The sequence below is a fragment of the Leptonychotes weddellii genome, chromosome 13 (genome assembly GCF_054177405.1).
Source record: "Leptonychotes weddellii isolate Sample4059 chromosome 13, ASM5417740v2, whole genome shotgun sequence".
Lineage (NCBI taxonomy): Eukaryota > Metazoa > Chordata > Mammalia > Carnivora > Phocidae > Leptonychotes > Leptonychotes weddellii.
This window is the reverse complement of record NC_138381.1, coordinates 46,049,220-46,063,383: the sequence shown is the minus strand read 5'-3', so window position 1 is coordinate 46,063,383 and position 14,164 is coordinate 46,049,220.

Sequence of the window (14,164 nt, the reverse complement as noted above, 5' to 3'; positions counted from 1 at the left end):
GAAACCAGTAGGTCATGTGAGGAATCCCTTCATCAACAAGTAATCATATTACAGCTCCCTCCTGCTAAGCCTCTAAATGGGAAAGTGGGTACAAATTAGGGCAGGAGGAGATGATGTCTTCTCATCCATTCCAGTTGGCAACTGACCATCCCCATGGAGGTTTTTCATTTAGATGCTGGTTAAACATCTTTTGAAACTCAGTGGGTTCACCACCGGGAATTGCTGTCCCTCTACTTTCCGTGATGTTCCGCATTTGCTACTTTGCATCTACAAAGTCCTTTCCAAATTCCTTTGGTTTCTGGATCATTCTTATCTGAAATCCGTGTCCTTTTGTTTTTGTTTTTTTTCCCTTGGCACCAGCCAGGGTTCCTTTTGCTCAGAATGCTGTGCATGGGATAAAGCTTAGGATGGAAACTGGGTCATTTACTTGTGGTATTGTTTTCAGTTGCACCTCATACAAAGTGTTTGCCTGCCAGGGTGATTTCAGGCCCCATTGCATTAGTGTGAGTCCACAGTTGGTTAATTTTAAAGCTCCCCACATCCTCTAAGAACAGTTTCAACAGGCACTTTGAAAAATAACTTAAGGATTAAAAAAAACAACAACAACGTAAGGATAAAAGAGGGGAACAAGTCAAGGGGAGAAAGAGGATACACATTAGCTTTTAGACATAAACTTAAACTTCAGATCATCTACCAAGTTGGGTTGAAAAAGATGGGGAGGATTCATATCTTACCACAGATCTGTCTATGTGAATTTATCAAAATCCTGAGTATTTAGTAAATTCTAAGAAAGTGATCATTATTTAGCCTTTCTTTCTGCTTAAAAAGTGTGAACATCCTGATTTCCTAGCAGTCAACTTTTAGACATTAAGGCATAAACTAGACATTTTATCTTACATATTGTTCAAAACAAAGGAAAGGGCACTTTAGAATTCCTGGTTTGTTAGGGATTAATTTAGAATACACAAAGCAAATATATTTGAATTTAGCATGGGGGAACTCCAGAAATTTACAAGGCAAGGATTAATGTCCAGATAAATGGAAGAAGATTAAGAACATGTTCAGAATTGTATTCTTTAGCTTAGTGAAAAACAACTCACCAGCAGAGAGATCTCTCTCCTCCGAATGACTGTGGTTATCCACCTCTCCTGGACTCTATGGCAGCCCCAATGAGGAGAAGCCAGACACACTGCATCTATAGGTTACATTTTAGTCTGAGACAAATTGTCTAAATTCTGTCAGTGGTGACCAGATGGCCCATGTGCACAGGGCAGCAGTGTGGTGAGCTCAGAGCCCTGGGTGCCTGCCCTGGGATACCAGCATGACCACTCCTAGGTACATGACCTCAGGCAAGCTAAGCTCCAAATTCCTATGAAATGGGGTTGGAAAAGCAGTTAACTCACAGGACTGCAGTGGTGGGTAAGTGAGATAATCCATGTGATTTGGTGTCAGGGACTGAGCCACATGATGGTGAAATTTTTAAGGTGATTGTCATGTAGCCCCTGGCTCTGTTACCTGTTTACTAACACCCAAATATTTTATTCAGATCTCTCCAGTTTCATATTTATAACTTTTGATTATCAGGCTTACTTTTTATTAGTTTCTAAAATAACAGTTGCTAAATAAACGAGATTTATTTCTCTCTTTTGCTTGGTCCCAGCTCACCTGGCTACTCAGATGGTCCCAGGACACCAAGCCCCTTCGGTATTATTGCTCTGGCCCTCCTAGGTGGTTTGCCCTTGTTACACAGTCTAAGAGGGCTCCCCATGTGCAGCGTCTTAGCCAGCAGGAAGGGAGATGTGTCGAGCTCCTTTTGAGAAACAAATCCTCTCCGCTCTACCTAACCGCTCCTCTGGTGCACACAGCTGCCCCGGATTTGCCAGTTTGCACAGGTACAACCTGGTAGTGCTCACCTCCGCCCAAGCCTCTCACTTTCTGTTCTGGAGCTTCTCGGACATCCTGGCAAGTACAAGCCAGTGGGGTGTGAGAGTTAACCCCTTGACGAATGGTGGACAAGCACTGGTGGATCTCTCCCCTTGTGTCTCCCCCTTAGAAGGTACTATGGGATTGAGCGCCGGTCACCTGTAATAGTGGCCAGCTCTGTGACATATTCTTTTTTTTTTTTTTAAGATTTTATTTATTTATTTGACAGAGAGAGACACAGTGAGAGAGGGAACACAAGCAGGGGGAGTGGGAGAGGGAGAAGCAGGCTTCCCGCTGAGCAGGGAGCCTGATGTAGGGCTCGATCCCAGGACCCTGGGATCAGGACCTGAGCCGAAGGCAGACGCTTAACGACTGAGCCACCCAGAAGCCCTCTGTGACATATTCTTGCGTTGACTTTCCTTCCTTCCTCGTCACACTTGCTCTTGTCACCTTCACTCCTGCTCCCTGGAATCACTTCCCAAATAAATCTGCAGTCAAGCTTCAGCTTCAGACTCTACTCTCAGGGGAGCCCAGGCTGAGAGAGGGGAGTACACAAGGACCCAGAAGTGGCCCACATCCCATCTGCTCACACTCAATTGGCCTCACGTAGCTGCCAGGCAGACGGAGAAGTGAATTCTTTTTTTTTTTTTAAGCTTTATTTATTTATTTTAGAAAAAGAGAGAGAGAGTGTGTGTATGAGTACAGTGGGGAGGGGCAGAGGCAGAGGGAAAAAGAGTCTCAAGCAGACTCTGTGCTGAGTGTGGAGCCCCATATAGGCTCGACCCCGCCACCCCGAGATCAGACCTGAGCCAAAACCAAGAGCTGGATGCCCAACTGACTGCGCCACCCAGGTGCCCCAAAGTGAATTCTTTATCGTGGGCTGCCATGCTCCCAGTTAAAGTCCATTACTGTGGAGGAAGTCTCTGCACATGATTCACTGCATATTTCTTTCAGTTAGACAGATGTGACTTTGCACAAGTAAATACAACCCAGATAGGATACCAGGGGTTATGACCACTGGACTAAGGGACCCGAGATTTTGTCTGCATTCTTTTGACCCATTTTCTATGTGAACTTAAGCAGGTTGCTTCAGTCTTCTGGGCCTAAATGTCTTCATTTGTAAAATGGTGATAGTGATAACTCCTTTCATTCTGTGACTACATTACCTGACAGGTATGCCTACAGAGTGCGATCCAAGTTACCCCCTTAGTGGGTGAGCTCACCCCGCCCACCAACCTGGGAAATAGTGATCAGCACTGGGTAAACATTTGCTGCTTAAAAGGTTGCACTGAAGTGGGCTCTTGCAGATCATCTCTCTTCATTTCATCATTAGTGCCTTCTCTTCCAAAAGATTATCTACCTTTGGAATTTATCCTTTTAAAAATAATCACGAGGAGAAAAGCGGAGGGGGAAGTTACCCATGACACTTGTTATGTGAGCCTAAGGGACAAAACTGCATTCTCTGTCTCCATCAATAACCTAAACTTTCAGACATGTAGGAATAGTTAAAGATTCCTTCTGGACTATTTTAAGGAGCAAATTTATTAGTTCTATAGCATCTCGTAATCCTGAGGTATTTAGGAAAACTACATTCTTTGGATTCTGAAACCCTGGCTGTTTCCCTGAGCTACTTCAAACAATGCAGCTTTTGCTGACGGGGCACTCCCTGGGCCAGCAATGTTGTTGAATTGTAAGTAAATAATCTTGAAACAAATCCATAGTTGACACACTGTCATATTATGTTTACTGCTCCAGAGGAGGGATTTATTCTGAGGATATTGAAAAATTCCATTGCTGTTTGGGGGAAGCGACAATTGGGATCACCCATAAATTAAAGTGACTGCCCTCTGTACCTAGATGTGGTCCGAAACATTGTGCATGCACTGAAATGTCATATGCAAAATAGAACAGTGCTGGATAAAAATATATAATGTTACTAAATAAAAACAGATACCGTGGATATGACATTTAAACTGCCAAGTTTGGCTGCAGCTAGCGGCCATCCTTCTCCCAGGATTAATAACATGGGAGTTCTGAAGGTGGAGCAGAAAAGCTAACTCAGTTCAACGGCATCCTGCTTTGGTTTAGCATAGATTTCATGATGTAACTTAGGTTGCCTTTTAAAAAAAAAGATTTATTTATTTATTTGAGAGAGAGAATGCCCACATGTGAGCTGGTGGGGGGAGGGGCAGAGGGAGAAAAGCTCAAGCCAACTCCGCACTGAGCGTGGAGCCCGATATGGGGCCAGATTGCATGACCCCTGAGATCATGACCTCAGCTGAAATCAGGAGTCGGCCACTCAACCCACTGAGCAACCCAGGTGCCCCTAGGTGGCCTTTTTAAAAAATAGTTTAATATTTATTGAACCAGGTATGTCTTTCCCTGAAAGCAGGGTATTTGTTTTGTGAGTTTCTAAAACCCAGTACCTTCTCTGCCATCTCTGTGTCCCCACGCCTGGCTCATTTGGGGGCTGGTCTGGCTTTGGGTGTTGGTAAGAGCAGTCATATCATGTGGAGTAGGGACAAATACTCAGGTGAGGAAGGCATCAGCCAAAGTCCTTGATTTCAGCAGGAACTTCTCTCCACTAACTCCATCTAAATCACAGCAATATGTAATTACAGAAAATTAAGAACAAAGCTAGGATTAAACTACAACATCCCTCTGTGCGCATAATAATCTTCCTTTGATACCTTCTACAATCTTTTAAATAGCAAACATGTGCTTTTTTTGAGGTGATTTCCTTATGTAGAATGATGGTCATAGAGACAGGAAAAAAAGTTTTTCCACAATTGTGGACTATTCAGCAGAGGGCCGTTCAGCAGGGTGGGAAGAGCCAGAAGTGCTGCAAATAATCATAGCACCGAGGATGATGCTTTAAAGCAGGGGCGGAAGGGCTCCCCTCCTGGTGGGTCAGGGAGAGCCTCCTAGAGGAGGTCCCACTCCAGCATTCTAGGAGGGCACTTAGGAATTGTCCAGGAGGACAGAAGAGCAGAAGACTTTGCGGTCAAGGGAATAACACCTACAGTACAAAGGAGTAGAAGCAAGAAAAGTGAACAGCAGGTTCACTAGTGGTTGAGTATTAGATGTGCGTGTGGGAACGTGAGGAGGGGGTATGCTTGGGGACGGTGTAAGCCCCTGCCAGGTCTGCTGGGAACTCGTGCATGGAAGGCAGTGGGGTGGCAGGCACAAGCTATTGAGGTCCTGGGAAGGAGATTTAGAGTCATGGAATGTGATAGTTTGGGGGAGATAGGGGTCTCTGTGTTGTAGACCACCCAGTTCAAGCGGCTGATGGCCACATAGCGCGTCACGATCTGTTTGTGCGCTTCTCCTGACCAGCCCAAAGACTCAGGGCTGCGGCAAGATCATGGAGGACCTCAGCAGCAGCGAGAGAAGTAGCCTCTTGCAGTGTGTAGGATTGCCCAGGGCTAGCTCTTACCATCTCGCCTCTGCTCACACCTGCCCTGCCAGCCTGGCTAGACCTTTTATGCCTTCATGCCTGCACATTTTATGAGTTCTAGCTGACTAGACTCTCCTCCATGTGTAAAGAACTGGCAGGTGGCGCACCTGGCTGGCTCAGTCCGTAGAGCATGCAACTCTTGATCTCAGGGTTGTGAGTTCAAGCCCCACATTGGGTGTAGAGAGTACTTAAAAAAAAAAAATCTTAAAAAAAAAAAAAAGAACTGGCATGTCCCCCTTTATTTTGTTCCTCTTCCTTTTAAATCTACTGCTCTATTCTTTATTGCAGGAGATGATGAACATTCAGATATTCAGTAAATAGCCTCATTTGTTTCAGTTGCTTTCTGTGAGATTTTTCCACCCTCCGCCTCCCCCCCATGCCCGCAATCACAGGATCCTAGGGAGAATAGTATAAATGACCCCCCCATGCACTCATCATCCAGCTTCAATGATCACCAATTCATGGTCAATATTTTCACCATTACCCCTATCCTCAGGTTATTTTGAAGCTATCCCCAGGCATTTCATCTATAAATAGTTCAGTATGAAATAAGAAAAATTTGATTCCCATGTGAATCTGATGTCCCGCACTTTGGCCATATTTAAAAGTATTATTTATTAGAGTTACCCTATGACCCAGCAATTGCACTCTTGGGTATTTACCCCAAAGACACAGATATAGTGAAAAGAAGGGCCATATGCACCCCAATGTTCATAGCAGCAATGTCCGCAATAGCCAAACTGTGGGAAGAGCCGAGATGCCCTTCAACAGATGAATGAATAAAGATGTGGTCCATATATACAATGGAATATTACTCAGCCATCAGAAAGGATGAATACCCAACTTTTACATCAACATGGATGGGACTGGAGGACATTATGCTAAGTGAAATAAGTCAAGCAGAGAAAGTCAATTATCATATGGTTTCACTTATTTGTGGAACGTAAGGAATAGCATGGAGGACATTAGGAGAAGGAAGGTAAAAATGAAGGGGGGGGAAATTGGAGGGAGAGATGAACCATGAGAGACTATGGACTCTGAGAAACAAACAGTTTTTTTTGGGGGGGTAATTGGTTAGCCTGGTAATGGGTATTAAGGAGGGCACGTAGTGCATGGAGCACTGGGTGTTATACGAAAACAATGGATCGTGGATCACCACATCAAAAACTAATGATGTATTGTATGGTGACTAACATAACATAATAAAATTAAAAAAATAAATAAAAAATAAAAGTATTATTTATTTATTTAAAAGTATTTTTTCTGTTCATTGTCATCAGAGTGCTTGTTCTCAATTAGCAATTTACTGAAAAGCCATTTGCCACTTAAAAAATACATTATATATGCAAAATGTTTCTATAATGTATAATATTAGAACTAAAAATAGTAGAATAATATTAGAGCAAACACACATGTAACCATGATTGAGCTAGAGAGAGAGGAGTATTACCAGTTTCTTGGAGGTCCTTTGCTTCTTCTCTCTCCCCTCCAGTTACCCTCTGTCCTGAAATTGAGGCTAATCGTTTCCCCCACACAGAGCTCTGTGTGTATTCACCATATGTAAGTTTGGACCTCTAAACAATGTATTGCTTAGCTTTGCCTACTTGTGAACTTTTCATAGAAATAGAATCACTGAATCATATAAATATGGTCATATAAAAACAAAATCACATAAAAGTAAAAATAATTTAAATAGAATCACTGAAATATTGTTCTGTGACTTTTTCTTTTTTAAACAGACTTTTTTTTGAAATTTTTATTTATTTATTTGACAGAGAGAGACACAGCGAGAGAGGGAACACAAGCAGGGGGAGTGGGAGAGGGAGAAGCAGGCTTCCTGCCGAGCAGAAAGCCCGATGCGGGGCTCGATCCCAGGATCCTGGAACCATGACCTGAGCCAAAGGCAGATGCTTAACGACTGAGCCACCCAGGCACCCCTGTGACTTTTTCTACTTTAACATTTTTTTTTATATTCATCCATGGATGTATACCTTAAACAGATTAAAAATGTTCTCTTCTATTGCTAGTTTTTAGTTTTAGTTTTTTAGGTTGTTTGTTTTATAATTCTGAATGGTAACTGGATTTTTATTTTTCCTTAAACAAGCAATACATTTACTTATTTTTTAGTTTAGTTTAGATTCAGGTGTAGAATTTAGTGATTCACCACTTATATAAAACACCCAGTGCTCATCACAAGTGCCCTCCTTAGTGCCCATTACCCATTTAGCCCAATCCCCTGCCCACCTCCCCTCCAGTAACCATCAGTATGTTCTCTATGGTTAAGAGTCTGTTTCTTGGTTTGCCTCTTTTTTTCTCCCTATGTTCATTTCAATCTCTAGTTCTATCTGCCTCTTTACAAATGGCAAGATTTCATTCTTTTTTTGTGGCTGAGTAATATTCCATTATCTATATCTATATATCCCACATCTTTATTGATTCATCGATTGATAGATTGGGCTATCATTGATAGTTGATATCATTGATAGTGGATATCACTGATAGTATAATTGATAGTTTGGGCTCGTTCCTTACTTTGGCTACTATGGTAACTGGATTTTATTGAATTCTTTTTCTTCATATTCTAAGAAAACATGGTTTCCTCTTTTAAACTGTCATATTACTTGACTTTTTAACATTGAGGCAACCTTATATTCTGAATAAATCTAACTTGGTCATAACATACTATATTTTTCATACATTACTGGCTACAAGTTTGCTAATATTTTGTTTAGGGTTTTTGCATCTATGTCCATGACTGAGATTAGCCAATATTCTTCCTTTCTCCTATTGTCCTGGTCAAGTTTGGACATTAAGGTTAAGCTAGCATCGTGATATGAATTTGGAATTAGTCTCTCTTTTTCTGTAATCTGAAAATATTGTAAAATTTGGAATTGTTTAATCCTTGAATGTCTGTTAGAACTCAACAGTAAAATAATGGGTCTAGTATTTTTTCTGAGAAAATATTTTGAATCAACTCCATTCCCTTTGTGAATTCAATTTCTTTAATGTATATAAAACCATTATGATTTTCTATTTTTTCTTGAGTCAATTTTGATCATGAAAATTTTTCTAGTACTTTCTGTATTTCACTTATGACTTTGGCATGAAGTTGTACACAGTATTATTACATAGTATTTTAAATCTCTTCTGCAACTATAGTTATGTCTCCTTTCCTATTCCTAACATTATTGATGAATGCTTTATCTTTTTTCTTGCCCAGATTTGCCGAAGGTTTGGCAATTTTATTTGTCTTTTCAAATAACCAATTTTTGGATTTGTTGATGCTCATTTAGTATAGGATTTCCTCCCATTAATATTTCTATCCTTTTTTTAAAAAAAAAATCTACCTTTCTGAACTCATTGTTTTATGTATTCAGGTATTTATTTTATTTATTTTATTAAAGCGTAGTTGACACAATGTTACGTTAGTTTCAGTGTGCAATAATAGTGATTCAAAAACTATGTTATGCTATGCTCACCACAAGTGTGTATCTTTGCTATCTTTATTATTTTCTTCCTCTACTTTCTTTTTTTTTCCTGCTCCTCTTTTTGCTTCTTAAGCAGCATGCTTAGCTTGCTAATTCTCAGCCTTTATTCTTTATTATTATAAGCATTTAGGCTATAAAATTTCTCTATACCCCTTTAGAATATCTTAATGTTTAATAATTAGCAATAATTATTAATATGAGATATTTTAAGCACTGTTAATGTTAAGCAATCTTTGCAGTGAGTTTACTGAGACATGAAATACTTTTCATCATGTTTTAAAATTTTGGTTTAACAGCTTATGATACAACTACTTGAAAGTCTGGTTCTAAATTCAGTTTATTTCTATTTTTTATTTTAATGATGATCACAGCTGAAAAAGATACCTCACAATAACATATAAATACAAAAATGAAAGATGTGCATTGTTGGGTATACTTACAAATGATGGTATCTTTATTTTTTTAATAGTCCCAGGCACCAATTATACAAGGTTTTTCTTAATATTTGGTTAGGAAATTTCCATCTTCACTGATCTGTGGATGTTGCTTCTCCCTATATTTGACAGATGGTTAAAAAACCACTGATATTCTTCATTTGGAAGAGTTAAAAAATTAATCTTTTTCCAAGTCTAAGTAGGCAGATAAAAGAGTTCTAAGAGGTGAAACATCTTTTTGGCAAGAAAGTTACATAATAATGGAAAGATTTCTAAACATATTTTGCACAGACTATCTTTTCTCTCTCTTTTTTTTATCTTTGACACAAAGCATTTTACTAAGTTTTATTTCAGCTGAAGCCTCCTATTGCCTTATGGGTATTTCATTACTTTTTATCTTAATCATAATTTTTTATGTCAAAGACCTAGAGAGTGGATCACTTAAAAACACTTATTTTTATGTGTTATTATTATATATTTCAAACAGGCAGATAGAAAAATTGAGAACATGAATTTCCCCCATCCCTTTATTTTTGACCCAGGTGGCCTTAGCATTCACTTACATCCCTGGATAACTGAGATTTTGTTGTCATTGCAATGCAGGGCACACACAGTATGCACTCAAGAGGTAATGGCTGGGTGAATGTGTGGATGAATGAATGAATGAATGAATGACCTAATTGTTTGGCTTCCTCCATAGACTGTGAACTATGGGGACCACTTCTTTTTTTTTTTTTTTAAGATTTCATTTATTTGACACACAGAGAGTTCACAAGCAATGGGAGCAGCAGAGGGAGAGCGAGAAGCAGGCTCCCCATGGAGCAGGGAGCCCGATGCGGGGCTCAATCCCAGGACCCTGGGATCACAACCTGAGCCGAAGGCAGACGCCCAACCGACTGAGCCACCCAGGCACCCCAGGACCACTTCTTATTTACCTTTGTATCCCGAGTATCTAGTATAATGCTTACACATAGTAGGTGCTAAATATTCTTAGAAAGAAAGGAAGGGAGAAACAGGAAGGAAAGAAAGGAGAAAAGGAGAGAGAGAATTGTGTATGTTCTTACCTGTATGTCTCAGTTAAAAGGAGTGCTTAGTAAATTCGGCCAGTTCCACTTTAACCTTATTTACAGTCTTTTCAGTGCTTATTTTTAATGAGAGCAGTCAAAAAAGATTCTTAGGATAGCAGTTATCTCTCTATAAGTGAAAGTGTTTTCCCAAGGAATAGAGGAACTAGTGAATTCTATTTTCATACAGTCTCAAGGCTACTCCTAATTGCCTATGGATTGGAAAGTACTCCTTTGTCTTTGATGTTATTCTTTCACTGTCTTTTGAAAGATAAAAAGCTAGCAGAGGTTTGTGATTGGATTATGCTCCTCCCACCTCAGCCTTGGAAGTCTTGGTGGGATAGGATATAGTAATACTTTGAGTCACTCAGAAGCGTAAGTGAATAAAGCATAGTGAATAAATGGCTGCTAATATCCAGCACTGCGTGTTTGCATGTGGGATGCACCCTCTCACAGGGAAACTTTACCTCATGCCAGGATGTTTAATCAATGCCTCTGACAAAGTTACATGGTTACCTGCAGTGAGACTCTAGTAATACTTTTGGAAACCAACCCACCGTGAGCTCTTGCTGTGAAAGTATTTAAATAATTAAAAACATTCCTCTATCAAAGGAGTCTCCTTCTGACAGTGGAATCCATAACTTCTGTAGCCTTTCTTTTCAAAACACTTAGATGAAAGAGATGGTTGTGTTTTGTGCAGCACTCATGACTTTTTTTTTTTAAATGAGGCCAAACTTTGGTCAAAACATTTAGTGATGAAAATCTTAATAACCACAGGTTGGGGCACCCAGCTTCTTACTGTCTTCCTCCAAGCGGCATGAGTGGTATGACTGTGCTACATAAGGAGAGGCTTGTATTTCCTTGTTGGGATTTTGAAGAGCTGTTTTTGTTTACACAGGAAGTCACTGGGCAGGAAATCTCAGCAGTAGGTTTCAGGCTCAAATCTCTGAAGAGCAATGAGAAGAGAAACAGAAGTGCCTGAATGCGCGCGCACACACACACACACACACACACACACACACACACACAATCATCATGTCTTACTCATTGTGGAGGAAATACAAACAGCCTTAAGAAAGGCCCTGAGATTTAAGACGGGATGCATCTGGAGGGGGAGGTCAAGAGGAGGATATGACGACACTCAAATGAGGGAAATACTACCCTCTGAGCACTTTTTTTTTTTTTTTTTAATGACAACCATTATAACAGCAATAGCTTCCAAGACCGAGGGCATTGAAATTCACCCAGACAGGTCCAGATGGTCTGAAGCCATCTTAGAATGAAAGGGCCCTCCTGTGGGCTTCTGAGACGTAGCTGATGGGGTTAATAAGTCCCTGTAGATCTCAGATGGATCAGGCACCAGCTCAGTAATGTTTTGTCCCTGGATTGTCACCCACAGTGAAAATCGGATAATATGGAGAAGGGCATTGTCTTGGCAACAGAAAGATGGTCACCAGGGAACCTGGAAAAAGGAAGCTTCTGTCTGTACACCACGAAGTTGAGATTTGTGTGGCAGGTTGTTCCAGCTAGAGGAAGATCTCACTCTTTGCATTACAATTCTCCATCTTCCAAGCAAACTTACAAGGAAAGGCAGGCCCTGATCTGTGGGCCAAGTATGACACTCTCCATGGCAAACACATTGGCTATTGTAATTGAGAGGTGAGTTACTGGTTCATAAATCAATTTTCTCAAGTTTGGTTAGTGTAAACACTCATTCCCCAGGCTCCAACACCCCTAAATGAACGGATGAGAGGAAAATTTTGAACCAAAAGATAAAATCTGAGGTCCAGCCTCCAGGCCTCTGTGACCTCATGACCTCAGCTGCCCCAAAGGCCCCAACTGACCTGAAGGGGTATCAGTTGAAGCATGACTCCAGCCACCTCAAGTGCCCAGGGAAGAGCTAGGGGGACGTATTTTAAAGTTGGCTAGATTACTTCAGTGGGCAATTAATTCTCCACTTTGTGCCATTCCTGACCTTGGATTTCAGCTTTCGGCATTAGTACCATGGACACCCCACCTGCTATTAATCTGATTTCCTGGTCATCTTTATGGGGAACTTCACTGTTTGTAAAGGCTTTTGCATTCAGGATGTCATATAGCCAGCATAACAACTTGGAAAGTAGGTGATATCACTACTTTCACCTCATGAATGGGAAACACGAGGCTCAGGGAAAGAAGTGACCTGCACATAGTTACTCAGTTAGTAGGCAGCAGAGCCACAACCTGGACCCCGATGTTCTGGTTTGATTTCTGTTATGACATGTTGGTCGTATCCTTAAACCACCAATAGACAAACTTTAGCCTCATAGACCTGCAAAAATATTTGTCTGCTTCATTATCTATAAATTATAAAATGTATGACAATGTTAATATGTTAAGTACATTACTGAACATTCAAAAAGCCAGACATTTTGAAAGGATAAAGAAATGAAATAAAAGTATGTTTTAAAAGATAATTCATTTTGTTTATTGATCAAGCAAAAACAAATTTTGCTCTAACTACAATTATTACTCATTTTAATTTTAGGGAGATGTGATGGTCAAAGCTTCAGTTTTTATGAAAATCTTGGTTTAACATTTTGTGACGTAGTGACTTTCAAGTGTGGTCTTCAATATATTTTGACAGTTTTTATTTTGGAATAATTTTAGATTTATGAAAAGTTGTGAAGATAGTACAGAGTTGTGTATACCCTTTACCTGGTTCCCCCCACTGTAAACATCTTAAGTTGTGACGTCTTCCTGTGGCATATTGGACTTAGGAGTATTTGGATTTCACTAGCTTTTCCACGTATGTCCTTTTTCTGCTCCAGGATCCAGTATAGGGTCCCGTCTTGCTTGTCATCATCATATCTCCCAGTCTCCTCTGATCTGTGATGGCTTCTCAGTCTTTCCTTGTTTTTTATGACCTTGGCAGTCTCAAGAAGTATCAGCCAAGTAGCCTGTAAGATGGCTCCTCAATCTGTGTTTGTCTGATGTTTTTCTCGTGACTAGACCAGGGGAATGGTTTTGGGGATTGAATATCCCAGAGGTAAAGCGCCCTTCTCATGGCATCATGATGGGTGTACATGATAGCCATATGGCATCACGGGGGATGCTGGCCATCCCTTGGTTAAGGCAGTGTTTGCCAAGGTTCTTCACTGTGGAGATACTACTTAGCCCTTTCTCTATTCTGTCAAGTCACTATATGTAGTCCACGTTCATAGCAGGGAGAAATGGGAGAGTTGAGAAGTAAGCCCTACCTCCTGGAGGGGTGGAGTCTACATACATTGTTTGGAATTTTTCTGTGGGGAAGATTTGTCTCTTCTCCTTTCATGTATGTATGCATTCAATCATTTATTTATATAAACACTGACTCATGGATATTTATTTTATAGTTTGGGTTATAATCCAGTGCTATGTTACCTATTTTGTTGCTCAAATTTTTCCAGCTTTGGCCATTGGGACTTTTCTTTGGTTGGTTTCTGTGTCCCAGTTCATGCTCCAGGTTCATCTTGTATTTTCCCTGCCTCAGCCCTGGAAATTGTCATTTCTCCTAGGTGTCCTGGTTTTTTAAATTGGAGAGTGGTATTTATTTATTTATTTTTTTTTATTTTTTATTTTTTGTGTACACATTTAGTTTTATTGTAACAAAGCAACTTGTACACTTTTAACGTTTAAAACTGAGCATCATCTTTCCTTTCCAGTGAAACAAAAAGAAAATTTAAAAATAAACAGGAACAAAATTACAATAGAGAATGTCAATTCCAAATAAGATCCTACAGGTTCTGCTGATTCTCCCATCGAGTGGCAGGGCTCAAG